General features: G+C 36.1%; 1 protein-coding gene and 1 long non-coding RNA gene across 6 annotated transcripts in view; one reads left to right on the top strand and one right to left on the bottom strand.

Annotated features, from left to right (window-relative positions):
• The window catches only part of Shab (Shaker cognate b), a 158,342-nt gene that overhangs the window by 103,206 nt on the left and 37,033 nt on the right, over positions 1–18,103 (top strand). The window lies entirely within an intron of this gene.
• Positions 2,710–6,276, bottom strand: LOC135834354 (uncharacterized). The gene is made up of 2 exons (XR_010556653.1): positions 6,072–6,276; positions 2,710–4,102 (listed from the first exon to the last, which is right to left on the bottom strand). It is a non-coding gene; the product is annotated as an uncharacterized LOC135834354 (long non-coding RNA).

Here is an 18,103-nt window from a genome sequence, read left to right as displayed (position 1 = left end):
TTTTGAAAATCAAATTTTGATCAAAAATGAGGGAAAAAATCAAAATTTTACCAAATTGACCTAGAAAGCTGAAACTTGGAATATACCCTATTTTCGACCTGCCAAACTCATTGCAATGGGTTTCAAACCGTTTTGAAAAGTTCTGGAGCCTCCAGTAGATTTTTGAAACTTTATATTTGGTAGAAATTTCACTAATTATCAAAGTTGTAAATCCGAAATTCACCTTGCACTACTTCAACACAGTATCAAGTTGAGTCTCCAGGAACTTTTGGAAATTACTGGAGCCTCCAGCAGATTTTTCAATGTACGAAATTTCCATGATTTCATATGTACGTCTTGGAAAATGTGAAAAATTACTCTTTCGCGTCCGTTTCAGGTAAAGAGATAAAATTTAGATCACATTCTATTTTTGGGCGCCAATTCCGAGCTGGATTGCAGGAAATTTCAATCCGTTTTGGAGCCTCGAGACTGTTTTCCAAAAAAATGCAACAAAATCTATAGGTACGAATTAACATTAGCACTTATGGCATTCCAATACCATTTGATGGAACTTTGTGGAAATTTCAAGTTTCAAAAAGTTGCTGGAGGCTCCAAAATTACTCAAACCCACCAGCAGTCGATTTAATAGCTTGTTGGAATTGGAGAATAGAGTGAATTTTGGATCTCCAGCTCAGTTTGATTAAATTTTAGGGAAATATTAAACATTGAAAAATCTGCTGGAGGCTCCAGTAATTTACAAAAAGACGCTGGAGGCTCGAAAATGACTTGAACCTTTGGATTTGCAGCTATGTTTGGTTAAATTTTATGGAAATTTCGAACATTGAAAAATCTGCTGGAGGCTCCAGCAATTTCAAAAGGTCGCTGGAGGCTCCAAAATTACACAAACTTGCCAGCGGTCGATTTAATAGCTTGTTGAATTTGGAGAATGGAGTGAATTTTGGATTTCCAATATTTTATGGAAATTTCACTTTGAAAACTCTGCTGGAGGCTCCAATAATTTACAAAACGTCGCTGGAGGCTCGAATATGACTTGAACCCGTGGATTGGCAGCTATGTTTGGTTAAATTTTATGAAAATTTCGAACATTGAAAAATCTGCTGGAGGCTCCAGCAATTTCGAAAGGTCGCTGGAGGCTCCAAAATGACGTAAACTCACCAGCAGTGAACTTGATAGCGCGTTGAAATTGGATTGTAGAGTGAATTTTGGTTTCATGTCTATGTTTGGTAAAATTTTATGGAAATTTCGAACATTGAAAAATCTGCTGGAGGCTCCAGCAATTTCAAAAGGTCGCTGGAGGCTCCAAAATTACTCAAACCCGCCAGAAGTCGATTTAATAGCTTGTTGAAATTGTAGAATATGGAGTGAATTTTGGATTTCTAGCTCTGCTTGATTATATTTTATAGACATTTCACATTGAAAAATCTGCTGGAGGCTCCAATAATTTACAAAACGTCGCTGGAGGCTTGAAAATGATTTGAATCCGTGGATTTGCAGCTATGTTTGGTTAAATTTTATGGAAATTTCGAACATTGAAAAATCTGTTGGAGGCTCCAGAAATTTCAACCGGTCGCTGGGGGCTCCAAAATCACGTGAACTCACCAGCAGTCAACTTGATAGAGCGTTGAAATTGGAGTGTGAAGTAAATTATGGATATCAAGCTCTGTTGATGGTGAAATTGTATGGAAATTTCGAACATTTAAAAATTCGCTGGAGGCTCCAGTAATTTACAAAAAGTCGCTGGAGGCTCAAAAATGACTTAAACCCTGGGATTTGCAGCTATGTTTGGTTAAATTTTATGGAAATTTCGAACATTGAAGAACCTGCAGGATGCTCCAGCAATTTCAAAAGTTCGCTGGAGGCTCCAAAATGACGTAAACTCACCAGCAGTCGATTTAATAGTCTGTTGCAATTGGAGAGTGAAGTGAATTTTGGATTTCCAGCTCTTTTTGATCAAATTTTATGGAAATTTCAAACACTGAAAAATCTGCTGGAGGCTCCAGTAATTTACAAAACGTTGCTGGAGGCTTGGAAATGACTTGAACCCTTAGATTTGCAGCTATGTTTGGTTAAATATGGAAATTTCGAACATTGAAAAATCTGCTGGAGACTCCAGTAATTTTCAAAAGTCCCTGGAGGCTCCAAAATGACATTAGCAGTCGACTTAATACTGTATTCAAGTAGTGTAGCGTGAATTTCAGATCTCCAGCTTTACTTGATGAAATTTTAAATTTCAAAAATCTACTGGAGGCTCCAGAACTGCCCAAAACGGTTTTAAACCGTTTTCAGTCGATTTGGCAGGTCTAAAATCGGGCATGTGCCAAATTTCAGTTTTCTAGGTCAATTTGGTAAAATTTTGATTTTTTTCTCATTTTTGGCTTGAATTTGATTTTCAAAAATTCACCAAAAATCGAAAAATGCACTTCAACACTTCAAATTTTGGCAGGTGATCAATTCTTGCATGCCCTATCAATCTAGCTTTGTTCAGTGTGATTCTAATGTTGGAAAGCAAAATCTTCGATTTCGGCTAACCAGTCCATTAAAATGACCGCCATTTTGTTTATGGGGCCAACTTTTTTTTGACAAGTTTACCATACTATAACTCTTCAAGTAAATATTTGATCCTTATTTTTCTCACAAAATTGTTTTTGAAATTTTGAACATAATATGGAGAAATATTCGAAATATTTTTGAAAAAAAAAACAGTTTAGAAAAGCTGAAGTAGTCAAATGTTTTATTAAAATGAACCAAACAAACAGAATTCACTGCATAATTGTGCAAAACATTTGACAGTAGCACAAAAATTAAACATAAAGCAAGATATCCAAATACAATATACATATCTACATTAAATAGTCAAGTTGATTTCAAGGTTTTCTTAACCCTCTCGAGCCACTGTGGTAGTCGTATACTCCAAACACGACCTGTATATGGCACTCTAACCCGAACACCTTCAGATACTTCATTCTGTACTCCATTCACATCATCAAATAAGTGAGGGTGAGCCAAAATTTCACATTTCCATCTTTGAGTTGTCATGATTGAAGGGTGCTTCTGGATATAAGATACAACTTGTTTTTTCAATTGTTTTGCCCGAAATTTATCAGCCAGTGTTAAAACAGAGATCACATTCTCTGTCGATAAATCCTGCGCCAAATTCGTCCATAATATTTCTTCACAAACTGCTTTCAAACCACCAACGTCATATTTATCAGCTGCGATGAGTAAATTAAGCGCCATTTCTGCATCTACCAAGGTGCTGTCACTGATGTCTGTATACAGGTATATGTAAAAGCATTCGAATGTTTCACAACTCATGTCAGAGATATTTACATTGCTGTGTTTGTTTTCTCGCATGTCTTGTTTGAACATGGCGGCAAAAACGGGACTTCGAGCGGCTAAAATACTTCTATTAGCACCGTAATTCTTACCATCCACTGAAAATGTAACATCTACGAAATCATCACCGCCCAAAAGATAATCTCCTGCATATTTCGAAAGACTATTGTTAGGAGTTGTCGATTCTGTTCCGTCACTGGCAGCACTGTTTATTGGGGCGAATTTCATTTCACAGAAAATTCTCAAAGTATCGTTAGGTAGAAATCCGTTCCTTGGATCTAATAATGTTGTCTTTGATATAAATTTTGTAAATCTGCAACTTAAAATCTCGGAGGTGAATTTTAGAGAGAATTTTTTATCAAGTGATTCATTGTGTTCATCATTCAATGCACAAATTTTCAATTCAACAAATACATTATCAAAGGGCTTAGTGGTAGGCTCACAGCGACATAGAAATACCCCGAAATGATTAGCATATTCAGACCCTGATTGCTTGAAATGAAATTTCAAATACCACTTAAATTCAGGATGGTTGGCAGCACTAAACACTGTTGACGTTAGCATATCTTCATTGATTTTACAATGGAATTGTTGGAAATGTTTTATGGTCCACAAATACGAGATTTTCTCCCAGTTCGCATCAACAACACTTTGATCATCTGGAATTGAGGCTTTTGGTTTTAAATCTGATGCAGAGGAAGTTGACTGGCTCATCTTCGTGGTGAAATGGGCGGGACGGCGGGTATATTGATATTTTTTTCAGACACTGTAAAACAATAAAATGATACTGGATATAAAATTTTCAATTCGTGAAACTAAAAAAATTACATTTCATTAAAAAGTTTAAAAATTGCCTTTGAAATCTTCTTTTTATTTATAAAATTTTTTATAATTTATGATACCAAAAATCCAAAAACGAACTGGAGCACCTGAATTTTTGATTACAAGGATGTCGGGGCATAATCTTTCAATTTTTAGCTTGGTTTTATGCGAATTGAGGCGTGTAAGTTCGAAAGGGTCCCTTGTTGATTCACGATCGAAAATTTAAAATACAAATAAAATATGCAAAAATAGATGTTTTTTCGTTTTTTAGACCCATTTTTCGAAAACTTTTTGCTGGAGCAGTAATTTTACCTTCATGTTCATGTGATCATCACACAGCACGCCAATTCTCGAAAAATTTAGGTTCATAATTTTTGTACCGTTACCCCTTCCGTCACCCGAATCGTCCAAAAATAAATAATTTTCGACTCAGTTGTCTAAAAGGGGACCCGTCCATGGCCTCCAGCACCTCTCCGAAGGGGGTGATCCCCAAAAAATGGTTACATTCGTGTGACACATGAAATAGTGTGTTTTCGATATCGCTGAACACGAATATTGCCTTAGTTTTTCGAATCGACTTCACCCATGGCCCCCAGAACCTCCCCCAATGAACTTACCCCAATTGGTAAAAGGCAAAAAAAATTGTTGGGGCCGTGGATGGGGTCCAATCACAAATCTGACGTCATATTTGTGTTCAGCGTCACCAAAAACATACTACTCCATGTGTCACACGAACAAAACACTTTCTTGAACTTTTACCCCCTTTGGGGAGGTGCTGAGGGCCGTGGATGGGGTCCTATCAAAACTCTGACGTCATATTCGTGTTCAGCGTTACCAAAAACATAGAATTCGATATATCACATGCCCCAGATTTTCTTTCGAAAGTTTTGCCCAAAATTGGGGGTGGGGCTGCTCCCCCTCCATTGAGAGATCCCATCTCGAAACTAGAATATTTCGAAAAAGCATCAAAAGGTTCATCTATGGAAATGTTTTCAAAATTTTAAATGGTAGCTCCCACTTACAGCGTCATTTTGAAATTTGAACTTTCAATTTGAAAGTTCAACTTTCAACTTTTGAAAATTTCAAAATGCTTAAAAAGTTCTAAATGAAATGCCCTTTCAAACTGTGAAATCAGTTTTGATCAAAGTATCATAGTTTTAAAGAAATGGGCTGCTGAACTTGAGTACCTCGAGACAATGTGAAAATAATGGAAGACCCCCCCACACCCCCCCGTCCTGAGGGGTCTGGGACCAAACTAATTGCGGGGTTCTGACTTACAGGGTGGGTATATATTGTAAAAAAAATTTGAGCGAAATCGAAAGACATGACTCAAAAACGTTGGTTGAGTTGACATGGAATGACCCTGAAAGCTTTTTTTGTCAAATTTCATTTTAGGTACTCCAAATTCGTTGATTGTTAAAGTTTTTATGGACAGTTTTTATATTTTTCAAAATTTCGTAGGGGGCACAAATGAAGCTTTGCCTACGAGTATTTTTTGACCTTTTTTGAATGTTTCAATTATCATCCCTTGAGTTGAATTTTTGAAGTTTTCCAAAGTGGTAACCCTGTTTCTCTTATCAATTTGTGGATGAGTAAAACTTTACGAAATATTAATATTAATTCGAACGAATAATATTGAAATTATTTTTAATGAGGAGAACGCGCCTCAAACTATACTTTGGAAAAGATCTAAAATCAAAATAAGTGCTCATCACAGAGAACTATTTTTTGTGTAATTCTTCATCTTTTAGGCGATGTTCTTTATTTTGGCATTTATAATGCTTATGAAAGAAAATAACTATAACACCATCGTGAAATTCTGATTCCATTTGATAATGTACGTATTATCCAATCATAGCATAGGTACCTTTGGAATTAATTAATAAAAATATATGAATTTAATAATCACTTACCGATTCACTTTAAGGAACATAACGCACCAGTTATCAAATAGGCTAGATATTATCACAAGTTTACAAAATCATATATGGTATCAAGTCCTCGTATCATTAATCATTCCAGAAATTATCGTGTCTTTTTGTACATATTATTTTAAATTGTACTCGTAGAATCGAAAGAAATCACAATAAAATAGATGGCTGTACTGATAGTGAACTAGTCTCGTTCAAAACAAATCATGATTGCTTGATTCTCTAGTGGCAGAGGCTTGAACTAAATATTATTATGAATGCGTAGGGGTAGGTCTAGATGTAAGTAGGATTGTTCTATCGGAGTTTTTGTTACAGTGGGTTTAGGTTCTGTTACGGACTATGCAGCGAGACTTAGTTTGTCTGATGTGATTTATGTGATTTGGTTTGGAGTCTAGGGTAGTTGCTAAAATATCTACTTTTGAACTGTTTTTGAGATCTGCACGAGCTTTCAGTTTTTTCATGAATCTCATCTTGCTCCAGACAGGCCAAAAATGAAAAAAAAAATTAGAATAATATCAAATTGACCTAGAAATCTGAAATTTGAGATATACTTTACGATATTTTTGACGTGCCAAATCGATTGAAAACAGTTTTAACCTGTTTTGAGCAGTCCTAGAGCCTCCAGTAGATTTTTGAAACCGGTTTATCTACAAAATTTTATCAAATAAAGTTGGAAATGCACAATAATTTACGCTGCACTCCAACTTGAACGCGCTATTAAATCGACTGCTTGTGAGTTTAAGTCATTTTGGAGCCTCCAGCAGATTTTTCAATGCTCGAAATTTCCATAAAATTTTACCAAACAAAGCTGGAAATCCAAAATTCACTCCATTCTCCAATTCCAACAAGCTATTAAATCGACTGCTGGTGAGTTTGAGTAATTTTGGAGCCTCCAGCGACCTTTCAAAATTGCTGGAGCCTCCAGCAGATTTTTCAATGTTCGAAATTTCCATAAAATTTAACCAAACATAGCTGCAAATCCAAGGGTTCAAGTCATTTTCGAGCCCTCAGCGACTTTTTGTAAATTACTGGAGCCTCCAGCAGATTTTTCAATGTTTGAAATTTCCATAAAATTTAATCAAATTGAGCTGAAAATCCAAAATTCACTCCATTCTCCAATTCCAACAAGCTATTGAATCGACTGCTGGTGAGTTTGAGTAAATTTGGAGCCTCCAGCGAACTTTTGAAATTGCTGGAGCCTCTAGCAGATTTTTCAATGTTCGAAATTTCCATAAAATTTAACCAAACATAGCTGCAAATCCAAGGGTTCAAGTCATTTCAAGCCTGCAGCGACGTTTTGTAAATTACTGGAGCCCCCAGCAGATTTTTCAATGTTTGAAATTTCTATACTTCAACACATCATCAAGTCGACTGTGACTTGTACGACATTTTTTAAACCGTACAAAGGTAGATCGAAAGATCAGGCAACAATTTATTAAGTGTCAAATTTTTTTTTTTTGGGGGGGGGGGGGGTGTTTATAATTACAAGATTATTACACCCGGAAGGGGGGGGCTAGATTTGGTTTGTGAGGCCGATGTTTTCTACTAGGGAGATGAATTTCAAGTACTAAAGTGCCTTTTTCGATTTTTGGTGAATTTTTGAAAATCAAATTTTAACCAAAAATAAGGGAAAAAATCAAAATTTTACCAAATTGGCTAAGAGAGCTGAAATTTGGGATATACCTTATTTTCGACCTGCCAAATCGATTGGAAACTGTTTCAAACTGTTCTGAGTAGTTCTGGAGTCTCCAGTAGATTTTTGAAAATTGAAATTTCCCCAAAATTTCATCAATTGTATATGGAAAGACGAAATTCATTCTGCAAACTAATTTCAGTACGCTACGAAGTCGACTGCAGGTGGATTTTGAAGTCGTTTTGGAGCCTCCAGCGACTTTTTGAAAGGTTGTATGGCGTTTTTTGGAAAATTGAAATTTCCAGAAAGTAGCTGGAAGCTTCAAAATTATTTGAAACCACCATGCAGGCGACTTCATATCGTACTGCAATTAGTTTTCGAAGTAAATTTCAGCTTGCTAACTCCATTTTGGTAAAATGTTGTGGGAATTTGAAGTTTCAAAAATTTGGTAGAGACTCTAGTAATTTTCAAAAAGTTGTTGGAGGCTCCAAAATGACTTGAATCCACCTGAAGTCGTCATCAGAATTTTGGCTTTCCATCTCCGTTTGATGAAATTTTGGGGAATTTGGGGAAATTTCGATTTTTTAAAATCTACTGGAAGCTCCAAAAATTTTCTAAGAGTCAGCGGAGGCTCCAAAATGACTTGAAATCCGCCTGCAATTGACGTCATAGCGTATTGAAAATAGTTTGCAGAACGAATTTCTGCTTTCAAACTCCAATTGATGAAATTTTTATCAATTTCGAGTTTCAAAAATCTGCTGGAGGCTCCAGAACTGCTCAAAATGCTTTGAAACAGTTTCAAATCGATTTGGCAGATCAAAAATAGGGTTTGTGCCAAATTTAAGCTTTCTAGGTCAGTTTAGCAAAATTTTGATTTTTTCCTCCCATTTTTGACTTACATAAATTTGATTTTCGAAAATTCACCAAAAATCGAAAAATGCACTTCAGCACGTAAAATTCTGGCTGGTGATGAATTCTTGCATGTTATTTTGATCTAGCTTTGTCAAGTTCAAAAAAGTTCATTCGAGTCCTATGCAGGAAAGCAAAACCTGCGATTTTGACTCCATCAAGATGACCCCCATTTTGTTAGTAGGGCCAACTTTATTTGGCTAAAATGTTGTTTGGGATTTCCCTTTTAAGAGAAAAGGGGAAGGGGGATGAAATTACTCTAGGTATGCTATATGCCGGACTGCAGCTTTTCAAGTAAATATTCAACTCTTCTTTTTCCTCACAAAAACTTGTTTTTGAAATTTTGTAAAAAAAAAAACATAGAAAAAAATTTGAAATATTTTTGAAAAATAAAAATAAAAGACAGACTAAAAAATTAGAAGTACATAATCTAACGTTTTATTGAAATTAACTAAACAAACAGAACTCACTGCATAATATTGTACAAAACATTTGACGGTAGCACAAAAATTAAACATGAAGCAAGATATCCAATTACATAAAATAATCAAATTGATTTCAAAGTTTTCCTAACCCTCTCGAGCCACTGTGGTACTCGTATACTCCAAACACGACCTGTATATGGCACTCTAACCCGAACACCTTCAGATACTTCATTATGTACTCCATTCACATCATCGAATAAGTGAGGATGAGCCAAAATTTCACTTTTCCATCTTTGAGTTGTCATGATTGAAGGGTGCTTTTGGATATAAGATACAACTTGTTTCTTCAATTGTTTCCCAGTTGACCAAATGCTAGCAAATTTTGTGCTAGCGTAAATGGTGCCGGAATTTGAGACACTTTTTTTAAAAAATGCTAGCAAATCAGTTGCGATTAGGTCGCATTAGAGTAGCAGAATTGCGTACAAATAGCTAGCACGTAGCTGGCACAAAGCTAGCAAAAAGCTAGCATTTTGTTGGCACTTTGCTCTGCATTCTGCTACGTACATGCGACTAAATCGCGACTGATTTGCTAGCAATTTTTGCAAAAAGTGTCTCATATTCCGGCACCATTTACGCTAGCGCAAATTATGCTAGCAAGAAGCTAGCATTTTGCTAGCGTAGAAAAACTTTGATCAGTAAAGTAATTACTATTAATTACTTTTTAAAAATTCTGGGTGTTTACCTTTAACAGGTGGTAGTTTCCCAGGAAATTCCAAAAATTAGGTGACTGTCCCAGCTCAGAGGTAGCATAACGCTAGCATCTTGGGATAGTATAAGAAGAGTGATGTCACTTTTCTTACTTTTCAACAAGATACCACCTTGAGCTTATATTCAACTTGATGACACACTTTATCTAAGAGTAGCAAACTATACCATGAGAGAGATCGACGCTAGCAATTCGCTAGCATTATGCTAGCGCTTAGGTTGAAAAATCTCTTTATTAAATAAAAAATGAAGTTTTTTTTTTAAATAGAAAAATTGTCAAAATTTAAAATTTGAAAATGAACTATCAAACAAACCATGAAAATGAAAAATTTCAAAAACATTTGAACAACATTTTAGTCCACGGCAATGGGGGTAATTGCACCCCCTGCCGATCCTCCGGGACAACTTTTTCCTTAAAGGGGACATCCTAAGGAACATTTTAAAGCAAACTTGCTGAAAAAAAATTGGCCTTACTTACTAACAAAATGGCGGCAATTTTGATTGAAAGGTCAGCCGAAATCGCAGATTTCGCGTTTCAACATAGGAGGTGCACGAAATTTTTCAAACCTTACAAACGTAGATCGAAAGATCATGCAAAAATTCATCACCTGTCAAAATTTCAAGTGGTAAAGTACCTTATTCGATTTTTGGTGAATTTTCAAAAATCAAATTTTGGCCAAAATGTGAGAAAAAATCAAAATTTTACCAAATTGACCAAGAAACCTGACATTTGGGATATACCCTATTTTCGACATGCCAAATCGATGGGAAACGGTTTCTACTTGTTTTGAGCAGTTCTGGAGCCTCCAGCAGATTTTTGAAACTCAAATTTATTCTGAAAACTAATTTCAATACGCTACGAAGTACTGCAGGTGAATTTCAAGTCGTTTTGGAGCCTCCAGCGACTCTTTGAAAATTCCTGAAGCCTCCAGCAGATTTTTGAAACTTTAAATTTTCACAAAATTTCATCAAACTGAGATGGAGAGTCGAAATTCATTCTGCAAACTAATTTTAATACGCTACGAAGTCGACTGCTTGTGGATTTCAAGTCGTTTTGGAGCCTCCAGCGAATTTTCGAAGGTTGTATGGCGTTTCTTGGAAAATTGGAATTTCCTAAAAGTAGCTGGAATCTTCAAAACCATTTGAAACCTGCGAAGTAAATTTCAGCTTGCCAACTCCAATTGATTAATTAATGTTGTGGGAATTTCAAGTTTCAAAAGCCTACTGGAGGCTCTAAAATGACTTGAACCCACCTGAAGTCGTCTTCAGAGGGTGTTAAAATTGGAGTGTAGAGTAAACTACAGCTTTCCATGTCCATTTGATGAAATTTTGTTGTCCCCTTTAAGAAAAAAGTTACCCCGGAAGATCGGCGGGGGGGGGGGGTGCAATTACTCCTATTGTCATATGCAGGAATATTTTTAATGATTTTTGTATGCGCGCTGAGGGATGGAAAAGATACTTGCTCGCATTTTGCTACAATAAATAACGCAGAAAAAGGTTTATTGGTGAGAAATGCGTAAGATCTGGTAGCACGTTCCTATCATTTGACTACAAAGAAAACGCCAAGTCACCAGATGTAGAAACTAGAGATATGCTTACATTTTTCTAGAGCCAGATGGCTAAGTAAATGCTAGCTCAGAGATGCAAGAATATTACCTGAAGTTTCCTATCATAAAACTGTGAGCAGGTACATATTAGTCAGTGATACGCTTGCATTAAGCGAGCAGGTATAGAGTGAGGCAAAAGCTAGCTGAGATATGCGAGAATATTGTTTGAACTTTCTTGGCATAGAATTGCAAGCAAGTATCCATCAGTGATACGCTAGCATCAGGCGAGCATGTATGAAGTGAAGTAAAAGCTAGCTGAGATATGCGAGAATATTGCTTGAACTGTCCTAGCATAGAATTGCGAGCAAGTATCCGCCAGTAATACGCTAGCATAAGGCGAGCAAGTTAAAGTGAAGTAAAAGCTAGCTGAGAGTCGCTGGAAAACAGCTCGAAAATTGCTAGAATTGAATTTGCTAGCGAAAAACTGCAAGAAAATCGCTTACTTTTAGCGAGATAATTATTGCTGGCCACAAAAAGCGAGTAAATTGCTAGCAACTTATCAAAACGCGAATAAAACGCTAGCTTTTTGCTAGCATGTGGTCAACTGGGTTTGCCCGAAATTTATCAGCCAGTGTTAAAACAGAGATCACATTCTCTGCCGATAAATCCTGCGTCAAATTCATCCATAATATTTCTTCACAAACTGCTTTCAGACCATCGACATCGTATTTATCAGCTGCGATGTGTAAATTAAGCGCCATTTCTGCATCTACCAAGGTGCTGTCAATGATGTCTGTATACAAGTATGTAAAAAAGCATTCGAATGTTTCACAACTCATGTCAGAGATATTTACTTCGCTGTGTTTGTTTTTTCGCATGTCTTGTTTGAACATGGCAGCAAAGACGGGACTTCGAGCGGCTAAAATACTTCTATTAGCACGGTAATTCTTACCATTCAATGAAAATGTAACATCTACGATATCATGATCATAATCGTACACCAAAAGAGGCGAAAGACTATTGTTAGGAGTTGTCGATTTTTTTCCGTCGCTGGCAGCACTGTTTATTGGGGCAAATTTCATTTCACAAAAAATTCTCAAAGTATCTTCAGGTAGAAATTTGTTCCTTTTACTCGGATCTAATAATGTTGTCTTTGATACAAATTTTCCATTTCCATAACATGAATGCTCAGACGTGAATTTTCTAGAGAATTTTTTACTACTCGTAAATGCTTCATTGTGTTCATCATTCAATATACTAAATTTCACTTCAGCAAATGCATCATTAAAGGGCTTGGTGGTAGGCTTACAAAGACATATATACACACCGAAATAATCATCAAATTCAGACTCATCTTTGTGCTTGAAAAAAAATCTTAAATACCACTTATACTCAGGATGTTTGGCAGCACTAAACTCTGTTGAGTTTATCTCATTTTCGTTGACTTCACAATGGAATTGTTGGAAATGTTTTATGGTCCACAAATAGGAGATTTTCTCCCAGTTTGCATCAACAACACTATGATCATCTGGAATTGAGGCTTTTGGTGTTGAATTCGATGTAGAGGAAGTTGACTGGCTCATCTTCGTGGTGAAATGGGCGGGGCGGCGGGTATATTGATATTTTTTTTCAGACACTGTAAAACAAAAAAATGATACTGGATATAAAATTTTCAATTCGTGAAACTAAAAAAATTACATTTCATTAAAAAGTTTGAAAATCGCCTTTGAAAAACCTTTTTTTTATTTATAAAATTTTTTATAATTTATGAAAATTTACCAAAAATCCAAAAACGAACTGGAGCACCTGAATTTTTGATTACAAGGATGTCGGGGCATAATCTTTCAATTTTTAGCTTGGTTTTATGCGAATTGAGGCGTGTAAGTTCAAAAGGGTCCCTTGTTGATTCGCGATCGAAAATTTAAAATACAAATAAAATATGCAAAAATAGATGTTTTTTTGTTTTTTAGACCCATTTTTCGAAAACTTTTTGCTGGAGGTACCTTCATGTTCATGTGATCATCACACAGCACGCCAATTCTCAAAAAATTTAGGTTCATAATTTTTGTACCCTTACCCCTTCCGTCACCCGAATCGTCCAAAAATAAGTAATTTTCGACTTAATTGTCTAAAAGGGGACCCGTCCATGGCCTCCAGCACCTCCCCGAAGGGGGTGACCCCCCCAAAATGGTTACATTCGTGTGACACATGAAATAGTGTGTTTTCGATATCGCTGAACACGAATATTGCCTTAGTTTTTCGAATCGACTTCACCCATGGCCCCCAGAACCTTCCCCAATGAACTTCCCCAATGGGTAAAAGTCCCAAAAAATTGTTGGGGGCCGTGGATAGGGTCCAATCACAAATCTGACGTTATATTCGTGTTCAGCGTCACCAAAAACATACTACTCCATGTGTCACACGAACAAAACACTTTTTTGAACTTTTACCCCCTTTGGGGAGGTGCTGGGGGCCGTGAATGGGGTCCTATCAAAAATCTGACGTCATATTCGTGCTCAGCGTTACCAAAAACATAGAATTCGATATATCACATGCCCCAGATTTTCTTTCGAAAGTTTCGCCCAAAATTGGGGATGGAGCTGCTCCCCCTCCATTGAGAGATCCCATCTCGAAACTTGAATATTTCGAAAAAGCATCAAAAGGTTCATCTATGGAAATGTTTTCAAAATTTTAAATGGTAGCTCCCATTTACAGAGTCATTTTGAAATTTGAACATTCAATTTGAAAGTTCAACTTTCAACTTTTGAAAATTTCAAAATGCTTAAAACGTTCTAAATGCAATGTCCTTTCGAACTGTGAAATCAGTTTTGATCAAAATATCATAGTTTTGGAGGAATGGGCTGCTGAAGTTGAGTACCTCGAGACAATGTGAAAATAATGGAAGCCCCCACCACCCGCTCCTGAGAGGGCTGGGACCAAACTAATTGCGGGGTTCTTACTTACTGGGTGGGTATATATTGTAAAAAAAATTTGAGCGAAATCGAAAGACATGACTCAAAAACGTTGGTTGAGTTGACATGGAATGACCCTGAACGCTTTTTTTGTCAAATTTCATTTTAAGTACTCCAAATTCATTGATTTTTCAAAGTTATTATGGAAATTTTTTATACTTTTTTGAAATTTCGTAGGGGGCACAAATGAAGCTTTGCCTACGAGTATTTTTTGACCTTTTTTGAATGTTTCAATTATCATCCCTTAAGTTGAATTTTTGAAGTTTTCCAAAGTGGTAACCCTGTTTCTCTTATCAATATGTGGATGAGTAAAACTTTACGAAATATTAATATTAATTCGAACGAATAATATTGAAATTATTTTTAATGAGGAGAACGCGCCTCAAACTAAGTATACTTTGGAAAAGATCTAAAATCAAAATAAGTGCTCATCACAGAGAACTATTTTTTGTGTAATTCTTCATCTTTTAGGCGATGTTCTTTATTTTGGCATTTATAATGCTTATGAAAGAAAATAACTATAACACCATCGTGAAATTCTGATTCCATTTGATAATGTACGTATTATCCAATCATAGCATAGGTACCTTTGGAATTGATTAATAAAAATAATTATGAATTTAATCACTTACCGATTCGCTTCAAGAGACATAACGCACCAGCTATCAAATAGGCTAGATATTATCACAAGTTTACAAAATTATTTTTATCAATTCGTCGTATCATTAATCAGTCCAGAAATTATCGTTTTATTTGCGTTTCAAATTTGTACTCGTCTACTCTTGGTCTACTCGTAGAATCGAAAGAAATCAGAATAAAATTGATGGCTGTACTGATAGTGAACTAATCTAGTTCAAAACAAATCATGATTGCTTGGTTCTCTAGTGGCAGAGGCTAGAACTAAATATTATTATGAATTCGTAGGGGTAGGTCGTAAGTAGGGTTGTTCTAGCGGAGTTTTTGATACAGCGAGTGGGTTTTGGTTCTGTTACGGACTATGCAGCGAGACTGGGTTTGTTTGATGTGATTTATTTGATTTGGTTTGGAGTCTAGGGTAGTTGCTAAAATACCTACTTTTGAACTGTTTTTGAGATCTCCACGAGCTTTTAGTTTTTTCACGAATCTCATGTTGCTCCAGACAGGCCAAAAATGAAAAAAAAAATCAGAATAATATCAAATTGACCTAGAAAGCTGAAATTTGAGATATAAAATATTTTTGAAATGGCAAACCGATTGAAAACGCGGTTTCAAACTGTTTTCAGCAGTTCTAGAGCCTCCAGTAGATTTTTGAAACCGGTTTCGACAAAATTTTATCAAATAAAGTTGGAAATGCGCAATAATTTACGCTGCATTTCAACTTAAACGCGCTATTAAATCGACTGCTTGTGAGTTTAAGTCATTTTGGAGCCTCCAGCAGATTTTTCAATGCTCGAAGTTTCCATAAAATTTTACCAAACAGAGCTGGAAATCCAAAATTCACTCCACTTTCCAATTTAAACACGCTATTTAGTAGACTGCAGGTAAGTTCAAGTCATTTTGAAGCCTCCAGCGACTTTTTGAAATTTCTGTAGCCTCCAGTAGATTTTTAAATGTTCGAAATTTCCATCAAATTTCACCATAAACAGAGCTTGATATCAAAAATTTACTCCACATTCCAATTTCAACGCTCTATCAAGTTGACTGCTGGTGAGTTCACGTCATTTTGGAGCCTCCAGCAATCTTTTGAAATTGCTGGAGCCTCCAGCAGATTTTTCAATGTTCGAAATTTCCATAAAATTTAACCAAACGTAGCTGCAAATCTAAGGGTTCAAGTCATTTTCAAGCCTGCAGCGACGTTTTGTAAATTACTGGAGCCTCCAGTAGGGTTTTCAATGTTTGAAATTTCCATACTTCAACACGCCATCAAGTCGACTGCAACTTGTACGAAATTTTTTAAACCGTACAAAGGTAGATCGAAAGATCAGGCAACAATTTATCAAGTGTCAAAATTTCAAGTACTAAAGTGTCTTTTTCGATTTTTGGTGAATTTTTGAAAATCAAATTTTGATCAAAAATGAGGGAAAAAATCAAAATTTTACCAAATTGGCTAAGACAGCTGAAATTTGGGATATACCCTATTTTCGACCTGCCAGATCGATTGGAAACTGTTTCAAACTGTTTTGAGCAGTTCTGGAGTCTCCAGTAGATTTTTGAAAATTGAAATTTCCCCAAAATTTCATCAAATGGAGATGGATAACCGAAATTCATTCTGCAAACAAATTTCAATACGCTACGAAGTCGACTGCAGGTCGTTTTGGAGCCTCCAGCGAATTTTTGAAAGGTTGTATGGCGTTTTTTGGAAAATTGAAATTTCCAAAAAGTAGCTGGAAGCTTCAAAATTATTTGAAACCACCATGCAGTCGACTTCATATCGTATTGAAATTAGTTTTCGAAGAAAATTTCAGCTTGCTAACTGATCCATTTCGATAAAATGTTGCGAGAATTTGAAGTTGCAAAAATCTGGTAGAGACTCTAGTAATTTCAAAATAGTCGCTGGAGGCTCCAAAATGACTTGAACTCACCCGAAGTCGTCTTCAGAAGGTGTTAAAATTGGAGTGCAGAGTAAATTTTGGCTTTCCATTTCAGTTTGATGAAATATTGGGGAATTTGGGGATATTTCGGTTTTCAAAAATGTACTGGAAGCTGCAAAAATTTCCTAAGAGTCGCCGGAGGCTCCAAAATGACTTGAAATCCACCTGAGATTGACGTCATAGCGTATTGAAAATAGTTTGCAGAACGAATTTCGGCTTTCTAACTCCAATTAATGAAATTTTTATCAATTTCGAGTTTCAAAAATCTGCTAGAGGCTCCAGAACTGCTCAAAACGGGTTGAAACAGTTTCCAATCGATTTGGCATGTCGAAAATAGAGTATATCTCAAATTTCAGCTTTCTTGGTCAATTTGGTAAAATTTTGATTTTTTCCCCTCATTTTTGGTCAAAATTTGATTTTCAAAAATTCACCGAAAATCGAAAAAGGTACTTTAGCACTTGAAATTTTGACACTTGATAAATTGTTGCCTAACCTTTCGATCTACCTTTGTACGGTTTGAAAAATTTCGTATGTATGTACAAGTCCTATGTTGGAACGCAAAATCTGCGATTTCTTTCGCCTGGCCTGTCCATCAAAACGGTCGCCATTTTGTAAGTGGGGCCACTTTTTTTTTAGGACAAGGGCTAGAAGATGTTCCTTAGGACTCAACCTTTAATAAGAAAAAAGTTGTCCCGGAGGATCGACCGGGGGGGGGGGGGGTGTGCAATAGATCCTTAGGTGGGCTCCCTGACATGAAATTTTGTATTAATTTCGAGTTTCAAAAATCTGCTGGAGGCTCCAAAACTGCTCAAAACGGGTTGAAGCAGTTTCCAATCGATTTGGCAGGTCAAAAATAGGGTTTGTGCCAAATTTAAGCTTTCTAGGCCAGTTCAGTAAAATTTTGATTTTTCCCCATTTTTGGCTTAAATTTGATTTTCAAAAAATCAGCAAAAATCGAAACATGCACTTAAGCACTTCAAATTTAGGCTGATGATGAATTCTTGCATGCTATTTTGATCTAGCTTTGTCAAGTTCAAAAAAGTTCGTGCGAGTCCTATGCTGGAAAGCAAAACCTGCGATTTTGGCTCCATCAAGATGGCCGCCATTTTGCTATATGCCAGACTGTGGCTCTTCAAGTAAATATTCAACTCTTCTTTTTCCTCACAAAACCTTGTTTTTGAAATTTTGTAAAA

Source organism: Planococcus citri, chromosome 2, assembly GCF_950023065.1.
Source record: "Planococcus citri chromosome 2, ihPlaCitr1.1, whole genome shotgun sequence".
Lineage (NCBI taxonomy): Eukaryota > Metazoa > Arthropoda > Insecta > Hemiptera > Pseudococcidae > Planococcus > Planococcus citri.
This window is presented reverse-complemented; position numbering and strand designations above follow the sequence as displayed.